Here is a 15,101-nt window from a genome sequence, read left to right as displayed (position 1 = left end):
TGTCTGACCACAGTGCTCTCTGCTGACACCTCTGTCCATGTCAGGAACTGTACAGAGCAGGAACAATTCGCCATAGCAAACCTCTCCTGCTCTGGACAGTTCCTGACATGGACAGAGGTGTCAGCAAAGAGCGCTGTGGTCAGACAGAAAAGAAAATCAAAAATAACTTCCTTCGTAGTATACAGCAGCTGATAAGTATTGGAAGGATTAAGATTTTTAAATAGAAGTCATTTACAAATCTGTTTAACTTTCTGGCACCAGTTGATTTAAAAAAAAAAAAAATTATGTTTTCCACCGGAGTACCCCTTAAGTGTTCCCTTTATTTTTTTGAGCAGTGTACCATTGCTACGACTAATAACAACAACAATAATAATAATAATAATTATATTAAAGATACATATATATTTATATATATAATAAATAAAATAATACAAATAATAATAATAATTATGTTAAAGATATATATGATAATAAATATAATAATACAAATAATAATAATAATTATATTAAAAATACATAGAGTATTAATAATAATAAATTTAATAATACAAATAACAATAATTACTATTATTATATATTATTATACATATAATAATAATAATAATATATATATATATATTATTATATAATGAGGCATATAATATTAATAATAATAAATATTATAATAATAAATAATAAATTACTAGTAACACTACTACTACTACTACTACTACTACTAATAATAATAATAATAATAAAAACAACAATACAAATACTAAATATTAATAATAATAAACATAATACATAAACATGAATATATTAGTAGTAATAAACATAATAAATATAATAATATTAATACATTTAAAAATGAATATAACAACATTTATAATAATAAATAAATATAATAAAAAATGAAAATAACAACATTTATAATAATAAATCAATATAATAATAATACATAGAACAATAAATATAATAATATATATAAGAATAAATATAATTTCTTTTTATTAAGGCTCTACTTATTGTTCTTTATTATTGTTGCTTATTTATAAAAACAGTATACATGTGTATACAAGTTGCTGACAGGTTCCACTTATGATGCTGACAGGATCAGGAGTTAGCGGAGAGGGGTTTAGGTGGCGGTATAGTGTCAGTATTTGTAAACAGCAGTAATAGCCTTTTAACCCCGCGGTGAGGCTACCTTTTCATTCTCCAGTCTGTCTCCAGGCTTCTGGGCTCTGAACAGGCCCTGTGTTCTCCGCATTATGCCCGTGTGATAATACAGGCCCCTATTGGAGGCATTCGGTGGGAGTTAGTAACAGCTGATCCTTAAGTGAATACTGTAGCCTCTTTGTCAGGGAATAAAAAGCGTCTGTATCATCTTTCTGGGCTCGCCGAGGGGAGGACTAATTGTCTCACAAGAAAGTCGCGCCAGTCGAAAGATGCAAATTAATGTGTCTGACCGAGAAAAAAAAATTAAAAATAGAGGATAATTCCTGTAAAAAAAAAAAATAAGTTGTTCGAAAAACATTACGTCAGCGAGGGGATAATTTCCTTGTGGTGTGAATGGGGGCGGCTCGCAGGTGTCACTTGTGAATAGAAAGCGAAGTGCAGGTGCATGTGTCCACCTACAGACGGACACGCCGGGGCGGCGTCTTGTCAGCCAATAATAAGGCTTAGCATTAGGAAATGTCCTTAGAATGTATTCAGGTTAAAGGGGTACTCCGGTGGAAACCTTTTTTTTTTTTTTTTCTTTAATCAACTGATGCCGGAAAGTTAAAGGGATATTCCAGGAAAAATTTTTTATTTATTTATATATATATATATATATATATATATATATATATCAACTGGTTCCAGAAAGTTAAACAGATTTGTAAATTACTTCTATTAAAAACTCTTAATCCTTTCAGTACTTATGAGCTTCTGAAGTTAAGGTTGTTCTTTTCTGTCTAAGTGCTCTCTGATGACCCGTGTCTCGGGAAACGCCCAGTTTAGAAGCAAATTCCCATAGCAAACCTCTTCTAAACTGGGCGGTTCCCGAGACACGTGTCATCAGAGATTACTTAGACAGAAAAGAACAACCTAAACTTCAGAAGCTCATAAGTACTGAAAGGATTAAGATTTTTTTAATAGAAGTAATTTACAAATCTGTTTAACTTTCAGGAGCCAGTTGATATATATAAAAAAAAAGGTTTTTCCTGGATAACCCCTTTAAACAGATTTGTAAATTAGGCAAAACGAAGATGCGATATTCGGCACTGCTACTACTGGCTAGGCTGGACTGTGAGACGGACGTTCGACTAGGACAAACCTGTAGAGATGTGGTGGTGCTCTGATGTAGTGGCAAAGTTCAAATCTTCAATACAGTGGAGAATTAGAAAAACATTGGCACTCACCGGTCTTCTCTTAAAAAGCTTCTTTATTGATACATACTCACAACATGAAATGCAGTCAGGGAGAGGGATCTGTGCAGGGGGAGGGGGGGTAAGTAGTAGGTAACAGACTCTGTTTCGCTCGTTACACGAGCTTCATCCGGCCATGGATGTATTAATTTCTCTGTTGAGAGCAGGACTAGCTATGTTCAGTATATGCAGCCTTTCGCTATGTTCACATCGTTTTTTTTAAACCGTATTTTGAGCTGTACTTGAATGTAAAAACTAAACAAACGCAAAAAAACTGTGAACAGAAAATCAGCAGAAAATAAGGCTCAATAAACAATTGCCTCAGAATGTAAAAAACAACAAATGAGTTTTGCTTTGTCGTAAAATGCAACATTTTGCGCAATGTGTGCATCTCTTGTAGACAGTTTTCATGCTTCAGACAAGGAGATACAGCATGTAGGCAAAAGGGTGTGTCTTAGAGGGAAAAGGGGTGTGGCTTAGTTGGGATGTGGGGGGAGTATTAAGATGCTAAATTACATTGTACTTTATCATACGGGAGGAGCCAGAGAGAAATTGGGAGCATTCTTGGACTATCTGGTGTAAACCATAGGAGCTGCCTTGTCTATAAGAGTTTAATTTACACCACCTCAGCGAGCGCTTCTACCCCTCCTACTGGGGGTCTCAGCATTCATACCCTCACTGATCAAAATCTGACACTATGACTTGTCAAAAGCTTTTTTTAAACTTTTGGTGCCTCTGTTCACATTACAGTTCGTGCCTCTGAAGCTTGGACATGTTGGCAGAATCTCAAAATGAGTCAAATATAGGCAGGTGGTGACTATGTTCGGGTAATCTTTTAGCCCAAGCCAAAATTCGGAAAATGATCCGAATGTAGTTACTAGCTGCCTACATTCTGGTCATTGACCTGAATGGGGCCCGTTCCAATCCGAGTACAGATACATCGGCAGCCAAAGGTCACCCATAGAAGTCACCCATAAAGGTCACCCATAGAAGTCACACATAGAGGTCACTCATAGAAGTCACCCATAGAGGTCACCCATAGAAGTCACCCATAGAGGTCACCCATAGAAGTTACCCATAGAGGTCACTTATAGTGGTCACCCATATAGGTCACCCATAAAGGTCACCCATAGAAGTCACACATAGAGGTCACTCATAGAAGTCACTGATAGAAGTCACCCATAGAGGTCACCCATGGAAGTCACCTATAGAGGTCACCCATAGAAGTTACCCATAGAGGTCACTCATAGAGGTCACCCATAGAGGTCACTCATAGAAGCCACTCATAGAAGTCACCCATAGAAGTCACCCATAGAGATCACCCATAGATGTTACCCATAGAGGTCACCCATAGAAGTCACCCATAGAGGTCACTCATAGAGGTCACTCATAGAAGTCACCCATAGAAGTCACCCATAGAGGTCACCATAGAAGTTACCCATAGAGGTCACCCATAGAGGTCACTCATAGAGGTCACCATTGAAGTCACCCATAGAGGTCACCCATAGAAGTCACCAATTGAGGTCACCTATAGAGGTCACTCATAATAGTCCCCCATAAAAGTCTTCCAAAGAGGTCACTCCTAAAAGTCACCCATAGAAGTCACCCATAGAGGTCACCCATAAAAGTCACCAATAGAGTTCACTCATAAAAGTCACCCATAGAGGTCACCCATAAAAGTCACCCATAGAGGTCACCCATAGAAGTCACCCATTGAAGTCATCCATAGAGGTCACTCATCTGTCTGTACCTGACAGTCTTCACTGATTTGAGACCATTTCTGTTTATGTCTTTGATTTTTGAAAAAGAAAATGCCCCAGGCTCTCACAGGCACCATGTAGTCTGTAATACGATGCTGTATAGATGTACAGTGCTATGACTTTCTACTACAGAAGAACAATCACTCCATGTGCCTCCATACAGTCATAAATAGGTCACTTATTCTTTTTCATATTGTGGGTCATATGGCTGGCTGGGATATGTAGGTGACATTTGTTGGTACAAGAAAAGTTGTTCATGGTATGATACATTTTCTGAACGCTTCAAGAAAGGTCAAGGACCATCTTAGAAGGTCAAACTGCTGCAGGATTTCACTGTGACTGAATGTTGCTGTGTAGTCCCCCCCATCATTTTCTAACCTTTCACGAGCCTGCCTTAATGCTTAAAGAGGTGATCAAAGACTGGGGGAAGAACAGAACGGTTGTCCATAGACACCAATAAGATTCCACCTTTTATTTCTGAAAGCCCCATTTTGTTACATGAACGGTCTAATTCAGAAAATCTATGTTGATTCGATCAACGTATACAAGTATATAAATGGCCCATACAAAAAATATAGTGAAAATTGTTCTAAATTGTCTCAAAGGACAAGGGGGCCCTCCCTCTGTCTGGAGAAAAAAAAGTTTAGTCTCGAGGGGCGACAACCCTTCTTTACCATGAGAACTGTGAATTTATGGAACAGTCTACCTCAGGAACTGGTCCCAGCAGGAACAGACAAAAGCTTCAAAACAGGGTTAGATACATTCCTAGTGCAATGTAGAATTAAAGGGGTACTCCGCTGCTCAGCGTTTGGAACAATCTGTTCTGAACTCTGGGGCCGGCCCCGGGAGCTCGTGACGTCATATCCCACCCTCCTCATGAAGTCACGCCCTGCCCCCTCAATGCAAGTCTATAGACTTTCATTGAGGGGGGCGGGACGTGACGTCATGAGGGGGCGATGCTATGATAAACACATACCTGGAAAGTCATCTAGGTGCAGACAGGCCTGACTAATCCTAAAAGTGGACAACCAGGCAGTCGGGTTCAACGGTGAAGAACTGATGAAATAAAATACCAGATTACACCAACTTGGTGGTGACCTGTTGGCATTAATTGGACTTCTCAACTGATTATGTTTCTTTTCAATAAAAAAGTAGCTAAAGACAAATTTTTTAGCCATATTGGGCTGTTTTATGTGTTTATAAAAGAGGAAATTAGGTATAAGAAAATTATTTTTAAATAAAACTATCAACCCAAGAAATATAACTTACTAATATATGGTACTGGCTTTTTTTTTCATGCTTCATTCCTAATAGAAATTTGTGTAGTCCTCTCATTGCCAGTGTGGTGTTGTCTCAGCAACTCCCCAGCTTCTCCCTTTCTCCTTCCTCTCTCCTGAAAGGAAGTTGTGTAGTCCTCTCATGGTCATTGCGGTGTTGTCTCTAGCTCCCCGGCTGCTTCCTCTCCTGCGACAACACATCATTTTCTACTGTCTCAGGAGTCGTGGCTGGATCTTGTCTGTTAGCACTAGCTCCGCCCCCTGAGTAATGTCATCACCCCTGACTTGCCCCAACAGCTACATCACTATACATCACATGCACATCTACATACTGTCACGATGCCGGCTGGCAGGTAGTGGATCCTCTGTGCCAGAGAGGGATGGCGAGGACCGCGCTAGTGGACCGGTTCTAAGCCACTACAGGTTTTCACCAGAGCCCGCCGCAAAGCGGGATGGTCTTGCTGCGGCGGTAGTGACCAGGTCGTATCCACTAGCAACGGCTCACCTCTCTGACTGCTGAAGATAGGCGAGGTACAAGGGAGTAGGTAGAAGCAAAGTCGGACGTAGCAGAAGGTCGGGGGCAGGCGGCAAGGTTCGTAGTCAGGGGAGATAGCAGAAGTTCTGGTACACAGGCTATAAACACACAAAACGCTTTCACTAGGCACAAGGGCAACAAGATCCGGCAAGGAAGTGCATGGGAGGAGGTTAGATATAGTCAGGGACCAGGTGGAAGCCAATTAAGCTAATTGGGCCAGGCACCAATCATTGGTGCACTGGCCCTTTAAATCTCAGGGAGCTGGCGCGCGCGCGCCCTAGAGAGCGGAGCCGCGCGCGCCAGCACATGACAGCAGGGGACGGGAACGGGTAAGTGACCTGGGATGCGATTCGCGAGCGGGCGCGTCCCGCTGTGCGAATCGCATCCCCAACGGCCATGACAGAGCAGCGCTCCCGGTCAGCGGGACTGACCGGGGAGCTGCAGGGAGAAAGACGCCGTGAGCGCTCCGGGGAGGAGCGGGGGCCCGGAGCGCTAAGCGTAACAGTACCCCCCCCCTTAGGTCTCCCCTTCTCTTTGTCCGGTAACTGCCTCCCCTGGGATGAGGACACCGGGAAAGGATGGAGGGATTCCTCAACGGCAGGCAGAACAGCAGGAGTAGGAATGGGGAGAGGGGGCAGAGGGCGAGACCTGGCACGGGGCAGTGTGACACCAGGACGAGGGCCATGAGGGGACACAGAGGCTTGCCTGATGGGACTGGGAGGGGGGGAGAGGCATTTCCTGTGGCAGGCAGAGTCCTTAATGACCTTAGGGGGACCGGATACAGGAGGAACCACAGGGTCACGGCAGGGAGTACTGGGAACCGGTTGAAGGCAGTCCTTGGAACAAGAGGGACCCCAACTCTTGATCTCCCCAGTGGACCAATCCAGGGTTGGGGAATGGTGTTGAAGCCAGGGTAGTCCAAGGAGAACTTCAGAAGTGCAATTAGGAAGGACAAAAAATACAATTTCCTCGTGATGAGGTCCGATGCACATTAGGAGGGGCTCCGTGCGGTAACGCACGGTGCAATCCAACCTGGCTCCGTTGACCGCGGAAATGTGGAGTGGCTTGACAAGACGGGTCACCGGGATGCGGAATTTATTCACTAAGGACTCCCGAATAAAATTCCCAGAAGCTCCAGAGTCCAGGCAGGCCACGGCTGAGAGGGGAGAGCTGGCTGAAGTAGAAATCCGAACAGGCACCGTGAGACGTGGAGAAGCCGACTTAGCATCAAGAGACGCCACACCCACGAGAGCTGGGTGCGAGCGTGCGTTTCCCAGACGTGGAGGACGGATTGGGCAATCCACCAAAAAATGTTCAGTACTGGCACAGTACAGACAAAGATTCTCTTCCTTACGGCGATTCCTCTCTTCCAGGGTCAGGCGAGACCGATCCACTTGCATGGCCTCCTCGGCGGGAGGCCTAGGCGCAGATTGCAGTGGAGACTGTGGGAGAGGTGTCCAGAGATCTAAGTCTTTTTCCTGGCGGAGCTCTTGATGCCTCTCAGAAAAACGCATGTCAATGCGAGTGGCTAGATGAATGAGTTCATGCAGGTTAGCAGGAGTCTCTCGTGCGGCCAGAACATCTTTAATGTTGCTGGATAGGCCTTTTTTAAAGGTCGCGCAGAGAGCCTCATTATTCCAGGATAGTTCAGAAGCAAGAGTACGGAATTGTATGGCGTACTCGCCAACGGAAGAATTACCCTGGACCAGGTTCAGCAGGGCAGTTTCAGCAGAAGAGGCTCGGGCAGGTTCCTCAAAGACACTTCGAATTTCCGAGAAGAAGGAGTGTACAGAGGCAGTGACGGGGTCATTGCGGTCCCAGAGCGGTGTGGCCCATGACAGGGCTTTTCCAGACATAAGGCTGACTACGAAAGCCACCTTAGACCTTTCAGTAGGAAACTGGTCCGACATCATCTCCATGTGCAGGGAACATTGCGAAAGAAAGCCACGGCAAAACTTAGAGTCCCCATTAAATTTGTCCGGCAAGGACAGGCGGAGGCTAGGAGTGGCCACTCGCTGCGGAAGAGGTGCAGGAGCTGGCGGAGGAGATGATTGCTGCTGAAGTTGTGACTGAAGTTGCTGCACAATGGTGAATACTTCCGACAGCTGGTGGGTTAGATGGGCGATCTGTCGGGATTGCTGGGCGACCACCGTGGTGATATCAGAGATATAAGGCAGAGGGACGTCAGCGGGATCCATGGCCGGATCTACAGTCACGATGCCGGCTGGCAGGTAGTGGATCCTCTGTGCCAGAGAGGGATGGCGAGGACCGCGCTAGTGGACCGGTTCTAAGCCACTACAGGTTTTCACCAGAGCCCGCCGCAAAGCGGGATGGTCTTGCTGCGGCGGTAGTGACCAGGTCGTATCCACTAGCAACGGCTCACCTCTCTGACTGCTGAAGATAGGCGAGGTACAAGGGAGTAGGCAGAAGCAAAGTCGGACGTAGCAGAAGGTCGGGGGCAGGCGGCAAGGTTCGTAGTCAGGGGAGATAGCAGAAGTTCTGGTACACAGGCTATAAACACACAAAACGCTTTCACTAGGCACAAGGGCAACAAGATCCGGCAAGGAAGTGCATGGGAGGAGGTTAGATATAGTCAGGGACCAGGTGGAAGCCAATTAAGCTAATTGGGCCAGGCACCAATCATTGGTGCACTGGCCCTTTAAATCTCAGGGAGCTGGCGCGCGCGCGCCCTAGAGAGCGGAGCCGCGCGCGCCAGCACATGACAGCAGGGGACGGGAACGGGTAAGTGACCTGGGATGCGATTCGCGAGCGGGCGCGTCCCGCTGTGCGAATCGCATCCCCAACGGCCATGACAGAGCAGCGCTCCCGGTCAGCGGGACTGACCGGGGAGCTGCAGGGAGAAAGACGCCGTGAGCGCTCCGGGGAGGAGCGGGGGCCCGGAGCGCTAGGCGTAACACATACATTACTTTATTGGGACTTTTAGGGAGAATGACAGGAAGTTGCATAGTCCTCTCATCACCATTGTGGTGTTGCCCTAGCAGTTCCCCATTTCTTCCTTCCCCTGAGGTGACGTATCCTCCTCTGCTGTCTTGGGGGGGGGGGGGGGGGGGGGTTTGGATGGATCTTTACTCTGAGCTCTAGCCCTGCCCCCTAAGTGTGACCAGCCCTTGCAGCTTACTTCACCATCGCCCTGCCTTGTGCTGTACAATGCCACAGGAAGAGGAACAGATGGGGAATGAATGCAGCAGCTTTTGTAGACTTGCTGCGTAGAGATAGTTTGCTCTATAGAGAAATGTTCTGCAGCACCTAATAAAAAAAATCCATTTTTATTTTCTCCAAAAGATCCTCAAAGATCCTCAAAGATCCTCAAAGCTTCATAGTGCATGGAAAGGTTTGTTATAGAACTCTCCAAATCTTCTTCATCTAACAGTGTATTCCACATTCGGAGGGATCGTGGAGCTTCTAAGTATAGCGCGGAGCGGGCTGCACGAGTTGGCTGAGATGTTGCTTTTTGCCACAATTGTTGGCACATTGCTGAAATATCATAGACTGCCCCCAGACAACAACACAACACATAGACTCATACGCTTGCCTCGCGCTGCTCCACACAGCCGCCGACGTATGACACACTTTTCTCCCTGCCAGAGAGAAAGCAACCGCTATTACCGCCATATAGCGACCGCCGACATCCACCGTATACAGAATTTCAGTAATGCACAATGTTTAGTTTGGAATTTTTGTTTTCAATGAGTTTTACAAACAAAAAGGTGTAAAGAACTTAATTGAAGAGATAGGGACTCCATCCACACTATTTACTGTACAGTATATCATGGGAGAGTATAGAATAGTGATACAGATCAAACCTGTGAGAATGAATTGTCTAATATACACTGTGCACCATTAGAGGGGTATATGTAGGTCACTAGCACCATCATCACCATTATCACCTTTATTATCATTACCATTATCACCATCACCATTATTATTATCATTACCATTATTATCATTACCAATATCACCATCACCATTATTATTATCATTACCATTATTATCATTACCATTATCACCATCATCACCATTATTATCATTACCATTATCACCATTAGCACCATTATTATCATTACCATTATCACCATCACCATTATTATTATCATTACCATTATTATCATTACCATTATCACCATTATTATTATCATTACCATTATTATCATCATAACCATTATTATTATCACCATCATCACCATTATTATTATCATTACCATTATTATCATTACCATTATCACCATCATCACCATTATTATCATTACCATTATTATTATCACCATTATTATTATCACCATTATCACCATCATCACCATTATTATCATTATCATTATTATTATCACCATTATCTCCATCACCACCTTTATTATCATTACCATTATTATTATCACCATTATCACCAATATTATCATTACCATTATCACCATCACCATTATTATTATCATTACCATTATTATCATCATCACCATTATTATTATCACCATCATCACCATTATTATTATCATTACCATTATTATCATTACCATTATCACCACCATCACCATTATTATCATTACCATTATTATTATCACCATTATTATTATCACCATTATCACCATTAATATCATTACCATTATCAACATCATCACCATTATTATCATTACCATTATTATTATCACCATTATCACCATCATCACCATTATTATCATTACCATTATCACCATCATCACCATTATTATCATTACCATTATCACCATCATCACCATTATTATCATTACCATTATCACCATCATCACCATTATTATCATTATCATTATTATTATCACCATTATCTCCATCACCACCTTTATTATCATTACCATTATTATTATCATCACCATTATCACCATCATCACCATTATTATTATCACCATAAACACCATCATCACCATTATTATTATCACCATAATCACCATTATTATTATCACCATCATTACCATTATTATTATCACCATCATCATTATCAATACCATTATCACCATTATTATTATCACCATTATCAGCATCATCACCATTATTATTATCACCATTATCACCATCATCACCATTATTATTATCACCATTTTCACCATCATCACCATTATTATTATCACCATCATCATCATTACCATTATCACCATTATCATCACCATTATCACCATCATCACCATTATTATTATCACCATCATCATCATTACCATTATCACCATTATCATCACCATTATCCCCATCATCACCATTATTATTATCCCCATCATCACCATTATTATTATCCCCATCATCACAATTATTATTATCCCCATCATCACCATTATTATTATCCCCATCATCACCATTATTATTATCCCCATCATCACCATTATTATTATCCCCATCATCACCATTATTTTTATCACCATTATCACCATCATCATCATTATCACCATTATTATTATCCCCATCATCACAATAATTATTATCACCATTATCACCATCATTATCATCATGAGCACAGATCCATTGCCTCAGCAGAATGTACATGGGCTCTAGTGTTGAGCGTGAATATTTGAAAGGCGAATTTTTACAGCGAATATCGACACTTCGCGATTGAGCAAATATTTAGAATATAGTGATATATATTCGTAATGACGAATATTCCATTTTTTAAATGCAAATTTATGAGAATTTATGCAAATATTTATGCGAATATCGGCACTTCCAGACTGGACACTAATCCCTCCCTTCTTTTAGGTGAAAGATATAATTGCGCATGCGCACTATGCGATTTGCATTACGAATTTTCGCATGAAAAAAAAAGACAACAAACATTGCAAATTTCACGAACATAGGACGAATATTCGTCCATATATTCGCGAAATATCGCAAATTCGAATATGGCCCGTGCCACTCATCACTAATGGGCACATGCTATCAAGCTAACGGCTATCAAGAGCGTCTAAGACTTTGGAGGACCCAGGACATCCATATATTACCTGGATAACTAATTGGATTAAAGGGGTACTCCGGTGGAAAACTATTTTTTCTTTTTAAATCAACTGGCGCCAGAAAGTTATACAGTATGTAAATTACTTCTATATAAAAATCTTAATCCTTTCAGCTGCTGTATGCTCCACAGGAAGTTGTGTAGTTTTTTCCAGTCTGACCACAGTGCTCTCTACTGACACCTCTGTCCATGTCAGGAGCTGTCCAGAGCAGGAGTGGTTGCTATGGGGATTTGCTCCTACTCTGGACAGTTCCTGACACAGACAGAGGTGTCAGCAGAGAGCACTGTGGTCAGACTGGAAAGAACTATACAAATTCTTCTGGAGCATACAGCAGTTGATAAGTACTGGAAGGGTTAAGATTTTTATATAGAAGTAATTTACAAATCTGTTTAACTTTCTGGAACCAGTTGATTAGAAAAAAAACATTTCCGCCGGAGTACCCCTTTAAACGAGAATTGTGTAATAACGTATTCCTCCTGTGGTGGCGCTGCAGGGAGACTGAGCACTTGCAGATTACAGTTGATCATAATCTCTATGGATCTCAAAAGCGGGGTCAACAAACAGGTAATGTCTAGTGTAAAAAAAAACTCTTTAAGTAGACAAAATAAATATAAACATTTTCGATAATTCAAACCATCTTGTGAACAGACCACCCTTTAGGTTGCAGTCACACTACAGAAGCTCCGCCCAGAAAAATTTCAGGTGGACATTTCGAGCACCGCATTGCCGGCTGATACAGTTGGCGCTGGGACAGCTGGGCTATGCGGTGCCACCATTGACGGCAATGTGTATCCAAGCGGATCGGCTAAAACAATGAATAGGTTCATTCTTTCAGAAATTTGGAAAATTTGGGAAATTTTGCAGTAGAATCCTATTGAAAACATTGGGAGTGAGTCTGCTGCATCGGAATTTCCGAATGAACCCAGCCTTATGGTTATGGTTACTATTTAGTTGACTGGTGGTATTTATACTGTGACCTATACTACAAAGTTCTCACCTATATTTTCTGATGTGCTAAATAATACGTTCTGAATTTGGCCCTAAACCATGTGTAAAGGGGACTTCCAGAATTAGGGAAAAAAAACTGTTACTTTCTTCCAGAAACAGCACCACTCTTGTCCTCAGTTTGTGTGTGGTATTGCAAGCAGCTCAGTTCTATTGAACAGAGCAGAGCTGTAATACCACACACAACCTTAAAGGGGTACTCCGGTGAAAAAACTATTCTTTTTTCAATCAACTGGTGCCAGAAAGTTATACAGGTTTCTAAATTACTTCTATTTAAAATTTGTAATCCTTCCAGTACTTATCAGCTGCTGTATGCTCCACAGGAAGTTGTGTCGTTCTTTTCTGACCACGATGCTCTCTGCTGACACCTCTGTCTGTCTCAGAAACTGTCAAGAGCAGGATAGGCTATGGGGATTTGCTCCTGCTCTGCACAGTTCCTGAGACAGACAGAGATGTCAGCAGAGAGCATTGTGTTCAGACTGAAAAGAACTACACAACTGCCTGTGGAGCATACAGCAGCTGATAAGTGCTGGAAGGATTAAGATTTTTTAATAGAAGTAATTTACAAATCTGTTTAACGATCTGGTACCATTTGATTTAAAAAAAAAATTAGTTTTCCCCGACAGGCTTGGTGCAGTTTTTAGTAAGAAAGCAGCTATGTTTTTACTAATCCTGGATAACCCCTTTTTAGGGATATTAGATCCTGATCAAAGACCGACCAAGTGTGTTGTGTACTACGTAACAGAATATGTCGGTGTTATACAAATAATGGACAACTTATCAACCCATTCTGCAAGCACTGACCCAGTGGGCATGTCTTTTAAAGAGTAACTCTGATGACAGTGTGCCAGCAGGACACCTGTTTAAATCTCCCAGCCCGAGACGTGCCCAATTAGAATATGGATTTGGTAGAAGCCCCATACAAGTCTAAGGGACTTCATAGCCCGAAACTTCAGGATATGGATTTACTGGAAGTCCAGTGCAAGTCTAAGGAACTTCCGGCAAATCTGTATCCTGATCTCTTTAGTCTCAGGCTACAAAGTTTCTGGGACATTTTAAACAGGTGTCCTGCTGGCGGAGTTATGCTTTAAAGATGCAGTGAACATAGCAAGATAAATTATCTATCTCATATTTATCTATCTCATATCTATCTATCTATCTCATATCCATCTATCTCATATCTATCTATCTATCTATCTATCTATCTCATATCTATCTATCTATCTCATATCTATCTATCTCATATCTATCTATCTATCTATCTCATATCTATCTATCTATCTCATATTTATCTATCTATCTCATATCTATCTATCTCATATCTATCTATCTCATATCTATCTATCTCATATCTATCTATCTCATATCTATCTATCTATCTCATATCTATCTATCTATCTCATATCTATCTATCTCATATCTATCTATCAACCACATTTGTGTCACTTCTGCACCAGCACGTGCAGACTCTTTTACAGTGTTTTCCAACAGGGTGCCTCCAGCTGTTGCAACAGTTGCCAACATCTGTCCAGGCATACTGGGAGTTGTAGTTTTGCAAAAGCTGTGGTTGGGAAACACTGTTCTATGTTTTCCGTAACCAGTACAAACTTTAGCTCTACTTTGTCCAGTTTTACGCACTTCACGTTGACCCATATAAAACACAAATAAGAACGGCGGTAACACAAAACAAAACACAAAAAAGGTCTGATTCAAACATAACATAGTACAAAGTATCAAGCTGATGTGACATAATAAGTCACAAGGAAAGATATTACAGTCTGAGGTTGTCACTCACCTGTCAGGTGTCACCTGTGGAGTCTCAATGATGCTGCAGCTAAAAGGACAAGTACACATGATGTGACATTCTCCATCACCTTGCAGGGATTGAGTATCCTCCCTACGCACCAGCCTCCCCCTCCTATTCCCAGCTCCTCCTTGCACCTGCTACCACAGCCCTGCCTGCAGACACGTGTTTTGTGTCACTCCAAATCCTCAGACATCCCCCCTACCACCTTCTGCTCCTGTGCTACACTCCCTCCCCTCTACACTCTCCCCAGTCTGAACCCCCTCCACTATACACTCTCCCCAGTCTGAACCCCCTCCACTATACACTCTCCCCAGTCTGAACCCCCTCCCCTATACACTCTCCCCAG

The 15,101-nt window shown here is 42.3% G+C and overlaps 1 long non-coding RNA gene across 1 annotated transcript in view; it reads right to left on the bottom strand.

Annotated features, from left to right (window-relative positions):
• Positions 1 to 14,815, bottom strand: part of LOC130267560 (uncharacterized) — a 63,217-nt gene extending 48,402 nt beyond the window's left edge. The window contains exon 1 of the long non-coding RNA XR_008843219.1: positions 14,744 to 14,815. This is a non-coding gene — a long non-coding RNA (uncharacterized LOC130267560). The remainder of the gene's footprint in view (positions 1 to 14,743) is intronic.
• Positions 14,816 to 15,101: the final 286 nt, after the last annotated feature.

Source organism: Hyla sarda, chromosome 4 (assembly GCF_029499605.1).
Source record: "Hyla sarda isolate aHylSar1 chromosome 4, aHylSar1.hap1, whole genome shotgun sequence".
Taxonomy (NCBI): Eukaryota; Metazoa; Chordata; class Amphibia; order Anura; family Hylidae; genus Hyla; species Hyla sarda.
This window is presented reverse-complemented; position numbering and strand designations above follow the sequence as displayed.